The sequence below is a fragment of the Magallana gigas genome, chromosome 8 (genome assembly GCF_963853765.1).
Source record: "Magallana gigas chromosome 8, xbMagGiga1.1, whole genome shotgun sequence".
NCBI classification, from domain to species: Eukaryota; Metazoa; Mollusca; class Bivalvia; order Ostreida; family Ostreidae; genus Magallana; species Magallana gigas.
Genome location: NC_088860.1, coordinates 4,875,517 through 4,890,149, shown reverse-complemented (window position 1 = coordinate 4,890,149; position 14,633 = coordinate 4,875,517). Strand labels below are relative to the sequence as shown.

At 33.7% G+C, this 14,633-nt stretch overlaps 2 long non-coding RNA genes across 3 annotated transcripts; one reads left to right on the top strand and one right to left on the bottom strand.

Moving 5' to 3' along the window:
- Positions 1-1,362: 1,362 nt before the first annotated feature.
- Positions 1,363-4,541, bottom strand: LOC109618522 (uncharacterized). The gene is made up of 3 exons (XR_010708545.1): positions 4,264-4,541; positions 2,935-3,087; positions 1,363-2,608 (listed from the first exon to the last, which is right to left on the bottom strand). It is a non-coding gene; the product is annotated as an uncharacterized lncRNA (long non-coding RNA).
- Positions 4,542-5,447: 906 nt separating this feature from the next.
- Positions 5,448-14,221, top strand: LOC117683606 (uncharacterized). 2 transcript variants are annotated; one of them, XR_010708377.1, is made up of 5 exons: positions 5,448-5,693; positions 7,944-8,033; positions 8,862-8,922; positions 9,175-9,616; positions 14,081-14,221. It is a non-coding gene; the product is annotated as an uncharacterized lncRNA (long non-coding RNA). The 2 variants fall into 2 exon arrangements; XR_010708376.1 differs by having other exon boundaries at positions 8,862-9,616.
- The last annotated feature ends 412 nt before the right edge of the window (positions 14,222-14,633 follow it).

The following is a 14,633-nucleotide window of genomic DNA, read 5'->3' as shown; positions in this document are numbered from 1 at the left end:
AAAATCCCAAGATTTCCCCTTTGAAACGCCCCCTCTAGCTTGTCGGGTATCAGTACACGGCTAAAAATAAAAAGTCTACGAGGTTTTTCCATTGCCAACGAGATGAAGACGCCCGGATGATAACGTTGAAAAATTGCGCGAGGTGTCCCGAGTATTTCCGAATGGAGAAAAGATGTCAACATTCCCCATTATAAATCTCCGTAGGAAATCTGTTTTCGTTCCTGTGAATTTTTACGAGGGAAAAATGATAATGTGTGAATGAAGTTATCTTGGGAATTTTCCCTTTCATCGATTTTAATTGCACTTCAGTCACAGGTATGTGTAGTGACAGCATTTTTTACCATTGGAAGCTTTCCTAAAGGGACTTTACATACAGTTAGAACATCAAACACTTATAATGTGTGGATGAGAACCTTCCTTTTCATGAAAAACCCTGTGATTTTCTACACAGATAATAAAACCTACGCAGACTTTTTTGTGACACTCCGAAAAAATGCTTCTCTACTGACGGAGGTCGTTCACTTAAATCGATCGGAATTGTGGGCATTTCAAATCATTCCGAAAATAACAAAAATTTACTCCACCCCTGGGTACCCCCCACACTATCAGAACACGTTTTTTCCGGAATATACCAGTCTGACCCACGCAAAGCAGCAGGTGCTCGACAGCGCTGCTCGAAAGAAAGTGTTCGATACCGACTTCTATTGCTGGTTGGACGCCGGATATTTTAGAGATATCGTTCACAGAGAGAAGAATTTCTGGTTGGAAGTACCGGATGATTTTAATAAATCTCGAATCGGGGTAACTCGTGTTTTTTACTCGGATTTAGAAAGAACTAGTGCACGAACAATCATATTAGGGAACTTAATTTGGGTAGGGGGAGGAGTTTTCTTGGGTACACCGGAAGTGATATCCAGATTTCACGATCAATATAAAAAAGCTGTGATGCGATATCTAAACCAGGGAATAATGAATGTAGAACATCAGATATTGTACGCTATGTACACAAAACAAGAAAGACAAAAATACCCGATTGATATTGAAGTACAATTATATGTGCCCGGACAGAGACAAGTGATTAACACCAATCCGTGGTTCTATTTGGGATATGTGATGTACAGGGAGGGTACTGTGTAGTGATCAATTCATTCTAAGAACGTTCAAAATCCACAAACATGTGCCCCAGTCGCTGCTCTGGTCATGTATGGGACTTTGTCACTTGGAGAAGAGAAACTCTTCCAGATTTGTTGCATCAAAACCATAAGAACAATGTAAACTCTGCTGAACTAATGATATTTAAACTGTCACAAGATATCAGTTGCTAGGTTGTTGATAAATGTATGAGTAGTCATGACTTACGTATACTTTATCATTTTATATGAATTGTAGTACAACAAATAATTCTAACAGTTCAATGTTTATTCTTGTTGTTGTTATAGAGTACTATTTGTCTTACTGTTTCCGTCACCGTTTGATGGATTTTTACAAGAGTACACATACCTGTCAAAGAAGTACAATTGAAATCGATAAATGGAGAAAAATCTTATATTTCTTCATTTACATCTCATCTATTTTTGCCCGGAAGAATTAAAAATGAGCTGAAATATACAGGGAAAAGTGGCTCGCATAATTTTCATGCGATTTCCTTTTCGCATGAAAATCATGCGCTAATCATGCGAAAATCAGATGAAAAGTTTTTCATGCAAATATCATGCAAATATGTTCGCATGATATTCGCATGAAAAATGTACAATTTTCATGCGAATAATTTTTCGTATGTTTTTCATGCGATTAGATATTTGTGTCATATTCATATAAAATTCATGCAAAATTCACATGAAAATTGCATGTTTTTCATATAAAAATTTCATTATGCCAAATCAATTTATAACACTTTAAAAACATTCTTTCATTCATATGTTGACATACTAGTGTCTTTTTTTTTTTAACAAATTTGACATTAAGACAACTAAACAATTTCTACATGTGTTGGAATTAATACATGTATAAATAAAAATTAGAATAGAGTTTACATTTTATCAAAATATAAATGTTTTCAAAACTTTTAAAGTCTTTGTTTATGTAAACATGTAAAACTTTGCCTTTACAATAGTCATTCACACCAACTGAGAGTTATATCTCTCTTCTTAGAAGGTCAGTAAACATTAAGATTTTATTACATGTGTAATACTGTGCTGATTGCATTGGTCATTATTTAGGATACATACTTTAAGTCTTATGTTTTTGAGATACAATTTATGAGTTTGCGTGTACCAAACCTGTTGAACGCAGTAAGTGAATTACATATAGGAAAATTTCCAGCTATATATTCAAACATAAAATTAATTATTTCTATGCTAGACAATGAAAATTCACTGAAAATTGTTAGCACTGTGATACAAGTTTTCCATGATTCCAAGTGATATTGCACAGATGACAGTATATTTCAAAAGAATCCAGGCCTTTGTGGTCTCAAGTTTCAGTGTGTACCAATGGTATTGGACTGATGTTGGTGTAATCACTCTGGTGTCTGTATCATGTGCCTTTATCTTCCTTCTTCTGTAGCATGTCTCTTTATCCCTCTCCATATTTAAATATCTTTGTCAACCTTGTGTATATGCAAAACAAAATATAATTCATAATAAAACATGCAAACAAATGTACATGTATTGAGTACATGTATAACAGCGTAAAAGCACAAGATTTATACACTCAGATAAAATTTAAAAAAACAAAACAATCATAATGTATCTCTGTATTGAAATAACTTACAGTATGTTTTATTGATCAAAAGCAAATGAGATCAAGAGGTATGTCCAACCTCTTTTATCAAATATATGTTAATCCATGTCTGATTTTATATACATGTAATTACAAACTTTAGAAATATTCAAAACGCAAGGCATAGGCATATTTCACCAAATAAATACTTACATGGTATCATCATATGGACAGTTTGTTGTGCATGATTTCCCAAGTGATATACATGTATGTTATTGTTATAGCCATCATATATACAACATATACTGGAGAGGCATTCACCTATTCTTCTGTCTGTGTAACATTGCTTCGGATCTTAAATCAACCCTGTAAAAAAAATTAAAAAATGTTATGAACATTTTCAAACTGCATATATACTCCTATAAATGGATTCACCGTGACAATATGCACAAAAATTATACATGTAGACCGGATCTAGGAGGGGTCAAGGGGATCCAGACCCCCTAAAAAACTGTTTAAATTTAAATTATAAAATTCATAAAAATATGGCTTACTCCCCCTCCCAACCTTGTTACTCAATCAATCACCCCCCCCACCCCCCCCCCCCCCACCCCCCGGTCCGCATTTTTTTTTTCTGGATCCGCGCTTGAAATCAGATTGCATGCTTGCAACCGCATGTTTAAAATATATATCTGCAGATTTATTTCGTAATCATTACGGTTACACTGTGTTCATTCATTCTTGTTTAAGAAATACACAATAGATAGAAATTTATCCGAAGCTCTTCGGAGAAAATTGACAGACCCTCTGTCATCCCGAATTTCCCCGTAGATTGTATAGGCCTATAGTCTGTCCCAAGATATTTTTGCCGCATATTTTCTTAAATTATTCAATATTTATAAATACCTCTTGGTTCAGACGATGCTCATTCAATAGTATGAAAAAATCCCAAGATTTCCCCTTTGAAACGCCCCCTCTAGCTTGTCGGGTATCAGTACACGGCTAAAAATAAAAAGTCTACGAGGTTTTTCCATTGCCAACGAGATGAAGACGCCCGGATGATAACGTTGAAAAATTGCGCGAGGTGTCCCGAGTATTTCCGAATGGAGAAAAGATGTCAACATTCCCCATTATAAATCTCCGTAGGAAATCTGTTTTCGTTCCTGTGAATTTTTACGAGGGAAAAATGATAATGTGTGAATGAAGTTATCTTGGGAATTTTCCCTTTCATCGATTTTAATTGCACTTCAGTCACAGGTATGTGTATTTTTATTAAAAATCGTTCAAATATGCAGCATAAATATCTTGGGACAGACTATAGTTACATGTAAAGACCTGCATCTAAGTTTAATAATAACAGTAGATTTTTTAGTGTTTAAACACGTATCTGGAAACGTTAGTTAACATATAACATGTAAACATAGAATATGCACACACTTGAAACATCGTAGTTCTAGGGTACCTGCTATTCTCTTTTGAGAAGTGGACAGGCATAGTGGATGTAGGCTATGCCTGTCCACTTCTCAAAAGAGAATAGGGTACCTGCATGTTGACGATCCGCTCCTCTCCTATCCAGGATCACGAACTTTTCAATCGCTGAGTATATAATAGCGAGCGCAGCTCGCCGGCGCGCAGCGCCGGCTAGCGAAGCGAGCTCTAAGAACCAGTGTGCGCGGGAAAAAGAACGAGCTAAACCTACAGTTCATCAAACAAATTTTTTTGTCTACGTCCCATAATGCTCTCTAATGTTTACACCCGTGGTGCTATGCCAAAAATGGCCGACTTTTAACTCGTAATTTACGGTGACTTAAAGTTTGAAGACACGTTTTGAGTACTGCATATGCTTTGGCGAGACTCAAAAGATTTGTTACATCCTTCCATACCTTCGGATTGAGTCGAGAAACGTAAACAAAGACGAACAAAGTCATGGATGACGTCACAGTGCACTCGCGCTATATTTCCCGCGAAAAATTTAGAGGTGGATCAACCATCTGTAATGAGTGTACTGGCTATTTCAGTATAGTCTGCGATACCTGCCTCATTGACATATGATTTGTTTTTAATCTTTTTTTAATATAGAGAATTTATATATATATAAACTAGCAAGGGCCATACTTTACTGTCATGTCGATCCATTTTTAAAGTAATTGTGCATGCATGTACCGTGCAGTAGGCAGGTAAGTATATGAGTAGGGAGGAAATAAACAATAGGACATTTTGAACTAAATAAAAAGGAATAGAATGAAAAAATAAACAGGTAGAAAAAATTATGTAGATATTGCATATAGTCATACCATTAAATAAAAGTGGGAAATTACACACCTACAAACAGGTACCAGTCTCTCTCTCTCTCTCTCTCTCTCTCTCTCTCTCTCTCTGGGTAGGGGGTTGCGCTGTATATATCATAACCATTAAAATTAGTACATTTGGCATACTTATTGTAGAGCAATACTCTCTCAAAAATTCTTTGACGTTCGTTGATACCTAAATAAAACTATAAGTTGACAATGATGCAAGGTACAGTATGTGTAATTCTTGCTGCGCTCGCCAGAACGGTAGCACCGTAAAACATATTAGTACGTTAGATCGGACACATCTTAATGATGTTGATGTAAAGTTTCTGCTGGCTTGCATCACTGATCAGCCAGTGCCGATGTACATAACTTTGCAGCTAGAGAAGATTCAGTCGCATATGAGTTATCGCGGGAGATAACTCGGAACGGGATTTCGGAAACGAATAAAATGTTTGCAAGGGCTTACAAAAAAGATGCACATCAACCTGTAGCGCTTTAAATTATTAATGACAATTGTTCTAATCATATCTAAATTACAAAATCTGATCTGATCTACTGATTTTTGGTATATTGCTCTATGTAAAATCAAACACCATCCTGACGGTTCTCAGTACCAAAAATTTACGCAATATGTGACGTCAGCGGGAACGAGACTCGAGTACAAAGTGAATGACAGAGGTAAGAAACATAGGCCTAAATGAAATTTTTAACCGGGTTTTCCAACGGAAAAATCCGGTTATTAAAATGGTGAAAATGGCGGGCGGGCGGGCGGCGGGCGGGCGGGCGGGCGGCTGCCAAAAGGGTACCCTCATTGTACGGATAACTCCTCCTACAGTTTTCAAGATAGGAAGTTGTTCTTTTGCAGATCAATTGTACATATATCAGAGGTGTGCATATTGCTAGGATTTTGATTTCCGATAATTTATCGAAAAAATACCAGCTTTTGAACTTAGTCATTTTTTGGCAAAATATTGCATATAGGGTACCCTCATTGTACGGATAACTCCTCCTACAGTTTTCAAGATAGGAAGTTGTTCTTTTGCAGATTAATTGTACATATATCAGAGGTGTGCATATTGCTAGGATTTTGATTTCTGATAATTTATCGAAAAAATACCAGCTTTTGAACTTAGTCATTTTTTGGCAAAATATTGCATATAGGGTACCCTCATTGTACGGATAACTCCTCCTACAGTTCTCAAGATAGGAAGTTGTTCTTTTGCAGATCAATTGTACATATATCAGAGGTGTGCATATTGCTAGGATTTTGATTTCCGATAATTTATGAAAAAAATACCAGCTTTTGAACTTAGTCATTTTTTGGCAAAATATTGCATATAGGGTACCCTCATTGTACGGATAACTCCTCCTACAGTTCTCAAGATAGGAAGTTGTTCTTTTGCAGATCAATTGTACATATATCAGAGGTGTGCATATTGCTAGGATTTTGATTTCCGATAATTTATGAAAAAAATACCAGCTTTTGAACTTAGTCATTTTTTGGCAAAATATTGCATATAGGGTACCCTCATTGTACGGATAACTCCTCCTACAGTTTTCAAGATAGGAAGTTGTTCTTTTGCAGATTAATTGTACATATATCAGAGGTGTGCATATTGCTAGGATTTTGATTTCCGATAATTTATCGAAAAAATACCAGCTTTTGAACTTAGTCATTTTTTGGCAAAATATTGCATATAGGGTACCCTCATTGTACGGATAACTCCTCCTACAGTTCTCAAGATAGGAAGTTGTTCTTTTGCAGATCAAATGTACATATATCAGAGGTGTGCATATTGCTAGGATTTTGATTTCTGATAATTTATCGAAAAAATACCAGCTTTTGAACTTAGTCATTTTTTGGCAAAATATTGCATATAGGGTACCCTCATTGTACGGATAACTCCTCCTACAGTTCTCAAGATAGGAAGTTGTTCTTTTGCAGATCAATTGTACATATATCAGAGGTGTGCATATTGCTAGGATTTTGATTTCCGATAATTTATGAAAAAAATACCAGCTTTTGAACTTAGTCATTTTTTGGCAAAATATTGCATATAGGGTACCCTCATTGTACGGATAACTCCTCCTACAGTTTTCAAGATAGGAAGTTGTTCTTTTGCAGATTAATTGTACATATATCAGAGGTGTGCATATTGCTAGGATTTTGATTTCCGATAATTTATCGAAAAAATACCAGCTTTTGAACTTAGTCATTTTTTGGCAAAATATTGCATATAGGGTACCCTCATTGTACGGATAACTCCTCCTACAGTTCTCAAGATAGGAAGTTGTTCTTTTGCAGATCAAATGTACATATATCAGAGGTGTGCATATTGCTAGGATTTTGATTTCTGATAATTTATCGAAAAAATACCAGCTTTTGAACTTAGTCATTTTTTGGCAAAATATTGCATATAGGGTACCCTCATTGTACGGATAACTCCTCCTACAGTTCTCAAGATAGGAAGTTGTTCTTTTGCAGATCAATTGTACATATATCAGAGGTGTGCATATTGCTAGGATTTTGATTTCCGATAATTTATGAAAAAAATACTAGCTTTTGAACTTAGTCATTTTTTGGCAAAATGTTGCATATACATGTAGGGTACTCCATTTCACTGGATAAGGGTTGACATGGATTATGGATACAGTTTACATAAAAGAAAACCCGGTTTGCTGTCACATTGACAGCTTTTCACTTGTTATGTATTATCGGAAGATCTCTGCTTCCCGTTTTGATAAATAAAAACCATCATTCGAAATTTTTGCAAATTATAATAAAGAATTCGTTACAATTATTTATAACTGCATAATAAAGATGAAGTGTATTGTGATGATGAACAGAGCTGAGCAAACTTTGCTTATATCCTTAGCGTAATGTTATGGACTTATGCAATAAAATATCTGATATCTTTTTCATTGAAGCATGACAAAAACATCCCTACACGGATATGGAGTTGGTACTATTTGGATGGAGGTGTGAACATGATGACATGCCTGTTGGCTGTGTAAAAGGTGAGGATAAATCAAAGTACTAAATATACTGAGATTCTATAGGCCTACTCGAGCCAATCCAAAGCCTGAAAATTGTTCATTACATAGCTTGTTTTCTTCCAAAAGTCAAAAGAATAGAAGAAAAGATCCTTCCATATGTAATAGTACTATGAATATTATGAATATCATATTATTTGAGTACATAGATTAAGTATATAGATTTTAAGATAAAACCAACCAAATCTGACACACATTTTAAATACACACCACACACACTTAGATCCACCCTGTACCTTTACACACCTGTATATATACCCCAGGGGCAGTGATTTGGTAAACATTTGTGTGCATGAGTTTTATTGGTCAGATATTTGTTAGGGTTGTTGTGGTTGGTTTGTTGATCTGAGTATGATATTTTGCCGCCAAGTTTTGTCAATCTTTGTTTGGTCAGCCAGAGGGTAGCAGTTATATAGAATAAGACCTACTGTACATCATAAAGTTTGACAACTGACTATTTCTCTTTCTGGTAAGAAACATATTAACTAATATTCCATGTATTAAAATATTATTAACATGTACTTTTCTATAATTTAGCAAATTAGTAATTTCTCATGAAGCACTTTAACTAATTAGAGTGAATGAGTGTCATGAAAGAGTATTATAGATTTATTTAGTAAATATTGATTATAAAGTCAATATTTGATTCTTATTCAAAGGAGTAACTGATTTTCTAATCAGTTTAAAGAGTGTTTTTATGATGATCAGATATTTGGTCTAATTGTTCAAAATGAGCAATCTAAATGTTTTTAATTAAATAGTATTTTTAGTATTCTGTTAATTGAATTACAGATATATAAACCATTATACACTCATCATTACATGAATAGAGGAAGCTTATTCCCATAGAATGGTGAGACAATTTCTAATGAATAATGTGTCTATTATATTTTTAATTGCAACCTATTTTTTATGATTATTATGGGAGAAGTGCATATCGTATAATACATTGAAATTGTAAGAGTTACCTCCCTTTAATTGCTTTATGTAAATATATAATATGTTTATGAATTATGATATCGCTATGATATTATGTGATAATTCAAATCTAGATGGAAATTAAGTAAATTATCATAGCATGAGGATTATTGTTTTATATTTGCAGGGCTCTCTATCATTTAATTTCACTGTCACTGTGTCCACAATAAATTAATATTGGAACCCTCAACAGGCGTTATTTATTATAAGTAAAACCTGTAACACATATTTTTCCAGAGTGTCTTTCCGCCATTAATAGCAGGTTCGTAATTGAGTAAGCACAACAACTTACATGTACATGTAGTTTTGTTAAGAATTTGTATAGGAGATGTGAAAAATATTAAATAAGAAATCTATTAATGAATATCAAGATTACAATAGCTGTATTACTTATATACTTAATTATATCTAGATATTTATAAGATCAAACAGGAATGAAATCATTTAATAATTATACAACAATAATATTTGCAGAGAACCTTAAGTTTGCAGATTTGCAAAGACTCTTTGGAAAAGATTTTAAAAGCATGACAACCAACAACATTCCGGAAGAATTCATGGATGCAGTGGTAAGTAATACTTCTACTTTTTAAGAATTGTATGATAATTTTGATCAATGTTTAACATTGAAGCTCATTTAAGAGATTCAGACAACAGGCTTGAGCGAAAAGTTTATGTGTTGATCACTATTGTCTGTCTTTATTCTGTCCCTGGACAGTCTACATCCCTCTGTAAAATTTTGACATTTTCTCCTTCTCTAGAACAGTTGAGCCAATTTTAATCAAACTTGACACAAAACATAATTAGGTGAAGGGGAATTCCAGTTTGTTAATTTAACAATGAAAAGTCACACCTTCTTTTAGTGAAATTAGAATGCGTTGTTATTTTTAAAAAAAAATCTTAAAAGCCTTTGGTCGGAATAGCTGAAACTTGTATGGAAGCATTTTGAGGTATAGTAGATTCAAATTTGTTCATATACATGTAATGGTTCCTAGGGTTGGGCCACAAAAGAAATTGTTTTTGACATTTAGAAATATTTTCCTAAAAGATTGAAACAACAAAAGCGGCTTGATGATTATGTGAGGAAAAATTTGAAAATCCTCATAAACAAAATGTACAGTACTCTTCAAAGTTGTCCAAATGTTTTGTATTTGGCAGCATAAAGTAGATTTGATAAGTTATGGCTATTGATGCTCAGGTGAGCGATTTGGCTTATGTAATAAACTCACAAACTGAAAGCTTAAAATAACATAAGGACATGGATCAGAGTGATAAAGTGAGAATCGTAGTATTCGGATATGACAAACAATACAATAAAGAACTAAAGCCACGAAGTGCCAAAATCGGCCCTGTGATTATGAGTAAATTGAAGTCTCCCATATTGCAAAATCTATCATAATATTAAAAAGCTTGGACCTTCTTTCTTAAAAATCCGTAACATTTTTTCCGCGAAAACTCATGCAGATATATATTATAAGAAGCTAAACCGGTATCGGTCACCAGTTTTTTGCAAATTTTGCTACATGTCACCTATTTGGATAAAAATTTTTATATCGCCCCACGCCTCGATCTAAAAAGTATTGAAAAAATAAAAATTAACAATAAAATTGTGTCAAAAAAATCTTGATATTTTTTGGATCGAGGCTTGGGGGTTATTTGCATTTTTAACTTATACTTTCTGCAAATAACCGGAATTTTTCATTCCATGCAAGTGGATTTTTGGTATATGTCATCAAAACGCCGAATAAAACAGAAAAAAAAATTAAAAAGAGACTACATGGTATCTTATTGTTCATTTTTAATGTCTTTTTGAATAAAGATTTTTTTTTTTAAATCGTATCGTATGCTCAATATTTCATGACTACGGAGCGGATCCGTAACACGAAAGTTCCGTATTGTTACTCTTGAGAATAAAATAGAAGATGAAGATTGTCTACGATCACAAACCATGACAAACTGAAGAAAAATAAAAACATGCCAGGTAAGTAGTTTTCTTCATCGATTTTAACCACATAATAACCTATAACAAAAACAAATACTCCCCTCAAGTTACTGGATCCACCCCTGTGCCCGTACAAAACTGGTGTGACTTCCCTTTGATCTTGATAAACAGTTAAGCTTGTGAATAAAAAAGTATCTTGAGTAAATATCTAGCACAAAAACTTTCTTTTCTTTACTATCTTTATCATTAGATAATCTCGATACATATTACATGCACAAAACGTCTGCTTGTCACCGAGTTGTCACCTCAGATAGGACCCCCCCCCCCCCCCGGAAAAGATGTAAAGTAAATCAGAGAGGTAACGTTATATAATTTTTATCTTGGCCTTTGTTAATCAATGACAATGAATTTATCAAGTCTGTTTCTTGAATTTTTATCATATGGATTGTACAACGTTTGATACGTGTGCATGTCTGTATACACTGTTTACGTTTCCTTGTCAACCGACACTAGGTCAACCGGTTACTGGATAATTCGTTCCTTAGATATTCTGGTTCATGAAATTTTTAACACTTGCAGAAAACAAAAAAAAAACCAAAAAATCCATGTAAAAAAAGAGTAATGAAATGAAAATAAATATTGGTTGTTTTTCTTGATAATTGAAACATAAAACATTGCATCTAAATGAGGAAATAAGTACAGGAATAAAAAAAAACCCAATTAACTTAAAGACTTAAAGATAAATTAATGAAGTACATTTATTTCTTGAAAAAAATTCAATATTAAAAATATGAACAAATAACCCATATATTATCAGTTTTCGTGAGTGTAATTATTATTAAATTCCGTTGGAAATTATTTATAATTGTTCTTTATATTATTGACCAAAAAAAAATTAAATTTATAAAAAAAAAAAAAGCATACATAACGTATAAAAAAATTCATACATAATTAATATGGATATAATCAATAAAGAGTATAGATAAATGCTTTTTTAATCAATAATAAAAATAATCCTAAACCAGAGAAAAAATAATTAATGGAATTAAATTGCTAATTGTAAAATTATAAAAACATTCACAACGTAAAAAAATTAATCTATATATTTGTACTCAATAATTAAAAAAAATATATAAAGTACAAAAAATAATTTATTCATAATAAATACATAATTCCCTTCGTCGTCAGATACGTGTTAAAAGGATGTTCCATCTGTCTTAATTTCTTCTTAATACAGTAAAACTCGTTTATAACGAACACGAATATATGAAAATCTCGGGTATAACGAAAGGTATAACGAAGGTTTTTTAGTCCCCAGCACTAATTGCTCATATAATTTTAAAAGAAATGAAAGACTATAAAATAATGAATTTTTGAATAAATGAAAAAAACTATAAAATTGTAATTTCCACTTCATGTTTTTCTTTGTTGTTTTGTAGAATGGAGCTAGTTGATGGCAGAAATAGATTTCCGTGTGTTCTATGTAAGAAAAGAACTAAGCCAAATGACAGGAAGAAATGTGAAAGCGTTGAAATAAGACGATTTCTGAGGAAAACGTTCATGGTGGATGCTAGACCAGTGGATGTGTTATGTAATAAATGCAGACACCAGTACTACAGAAACAAACAAGTAAAAGAAAAACCTATTAATGCAAAACTTGACACTGAACTTCCAGGAAACTCATTATGTCTAAGTCCACCATCTGTTACCCTGCCTCTTCATAGGACTGTTTCTTCCCATTCATACTGCTTCATTTGCAAGAGACCCGGGCCGAAGCTCATCGTTGTGCCGATATCAGCAAGACTCTCAGCATTCATCCACAAGGAAGTGATTATCCCATCTGGCAGCAGGTGCTGTCCCTCACATATTGCTAATGATGATTTTATCACAGGATCACTGAATAATTTAAAGACTATATATACATCATGTTTGAACAGACGTACAATAGTAGACCTAATCACAAGGATACGGAGTTATGCAATTCAGAATTGCTCATCCAAATTCACGTTTGATCCGTCATACCTTAACAACCTGGATTACATCACTCTAACTGGAATATCCAAAGACCACTTTGCAGATCTGCATCAGGAGATAGAAACAGAAATAAAAAATACACCTAGCAGAACATCAACAATGTCTCTAGGAATATTCCTTCTCAAAATGCGATCTGGAATGTCGAACCAGTTAATGTCAACAATATTTGGTATTTCAAAGTCGTCAGTAAGAAGAGCTATTTCAACTGTCAGGACTGCACTTATGAAAAAGTTTGTTCCAGAAAACGTAGGATTACACCATATATCTCGCCAAGAAGTGATAGCGAACCACACAAGACCACTGGCCCAATCTCTCTTTGGAAATATGACACAAAGTCAAGCCATCGCAGTCCTTGATGGGACTTATATATACATCCAGAAAAGCAACCATTTCCAATTCCAAAGAAGGACATACAGCATCCATAAAGGCCGCCCTTTGGTTAAGCCAATGGTTGTTGTTTCAACGGATGGATATTTCCTGACAGTAGTTGGTCCCTATCTTGCTGACAGTCGAAACAACGATGCATCCATCCTGAATCATATGTTGAAATCAAATATAGAAGACATCAAGAACTGGTTTGAAGATGACGATATATTTATCGTGGACAGGGGATTTCGGGATGCCCTTGGAGTCCTTGAGGAGTTTGGTATAAAAGCATACATGCCTCATCTTCTTGCCAAAGGGGAACGGCAAATGCCCACACCTGATGCAAATGCCAGTCGTTTGGTTACCAAGGCAAGTAGACTTCCTAATTTCAAAATACATGTACCCGGTATGTAGCAAATAAAGAAAATCCTAATTTTGTTTCTCTTTATTTGGTGTACTCAGAGTGTAAGGATGTGTTGCAATAAGGTCTTTGACTTGATACATACTAGTACTTGTATTTGATCAAATCTGCTTTAACGAGCATTTATCATGTTACCAACTGCATGTCATATATCAATTAATTTTGTTTTTATCTTCCAATATTAATAATTCACATTCAAAATAGATACCAGTATGCCATTCAGCAATAGGAAAATTTCATGAACACTGCATTATGTATATTTTCTTGTAGATTGATGAACTAACAAGCCTTTTCGAGAAGTGGAAGAAGAAGAAATTTGAATTATGTTCTTATCTAAATAAAGAAGATTTTCCTAAGAAGATTATTGTCATTGTTTTCTGTTAATGTTAATTCTATATAAAGCAAATTAATTAGGACTTCAGTTTTCTTTTCAAAATATAACAGATTATATTCTCAAATTTAGACAAAAAGAGATCAAGATTTCAAGATTATTGAATTTAAAAGCTGCATAGTATTTTGTATGAAAATTGCATGATATTTGCATGATATTCGCATGAAACAACAGTGAAACATAAGATATACATTTTCGCATGAATATCGTGCGAAATTTTTATCATATGATATTCGCATGAAAATTATGTCAAAATCGCATGAAGTTTTCGCATGAAATTCATGCGTGTTACTTTTCGTCTCTTTCTCATGCGAAGAATTCGCATGAACTTCATGCGAATTTCATATGAGATTCATGCAAGCCACTTTTGCCTGTATACAGATCGTTTCTCCTATAGAGAGACGATCTAGGTCATTTTGACGGCTGTTCCGT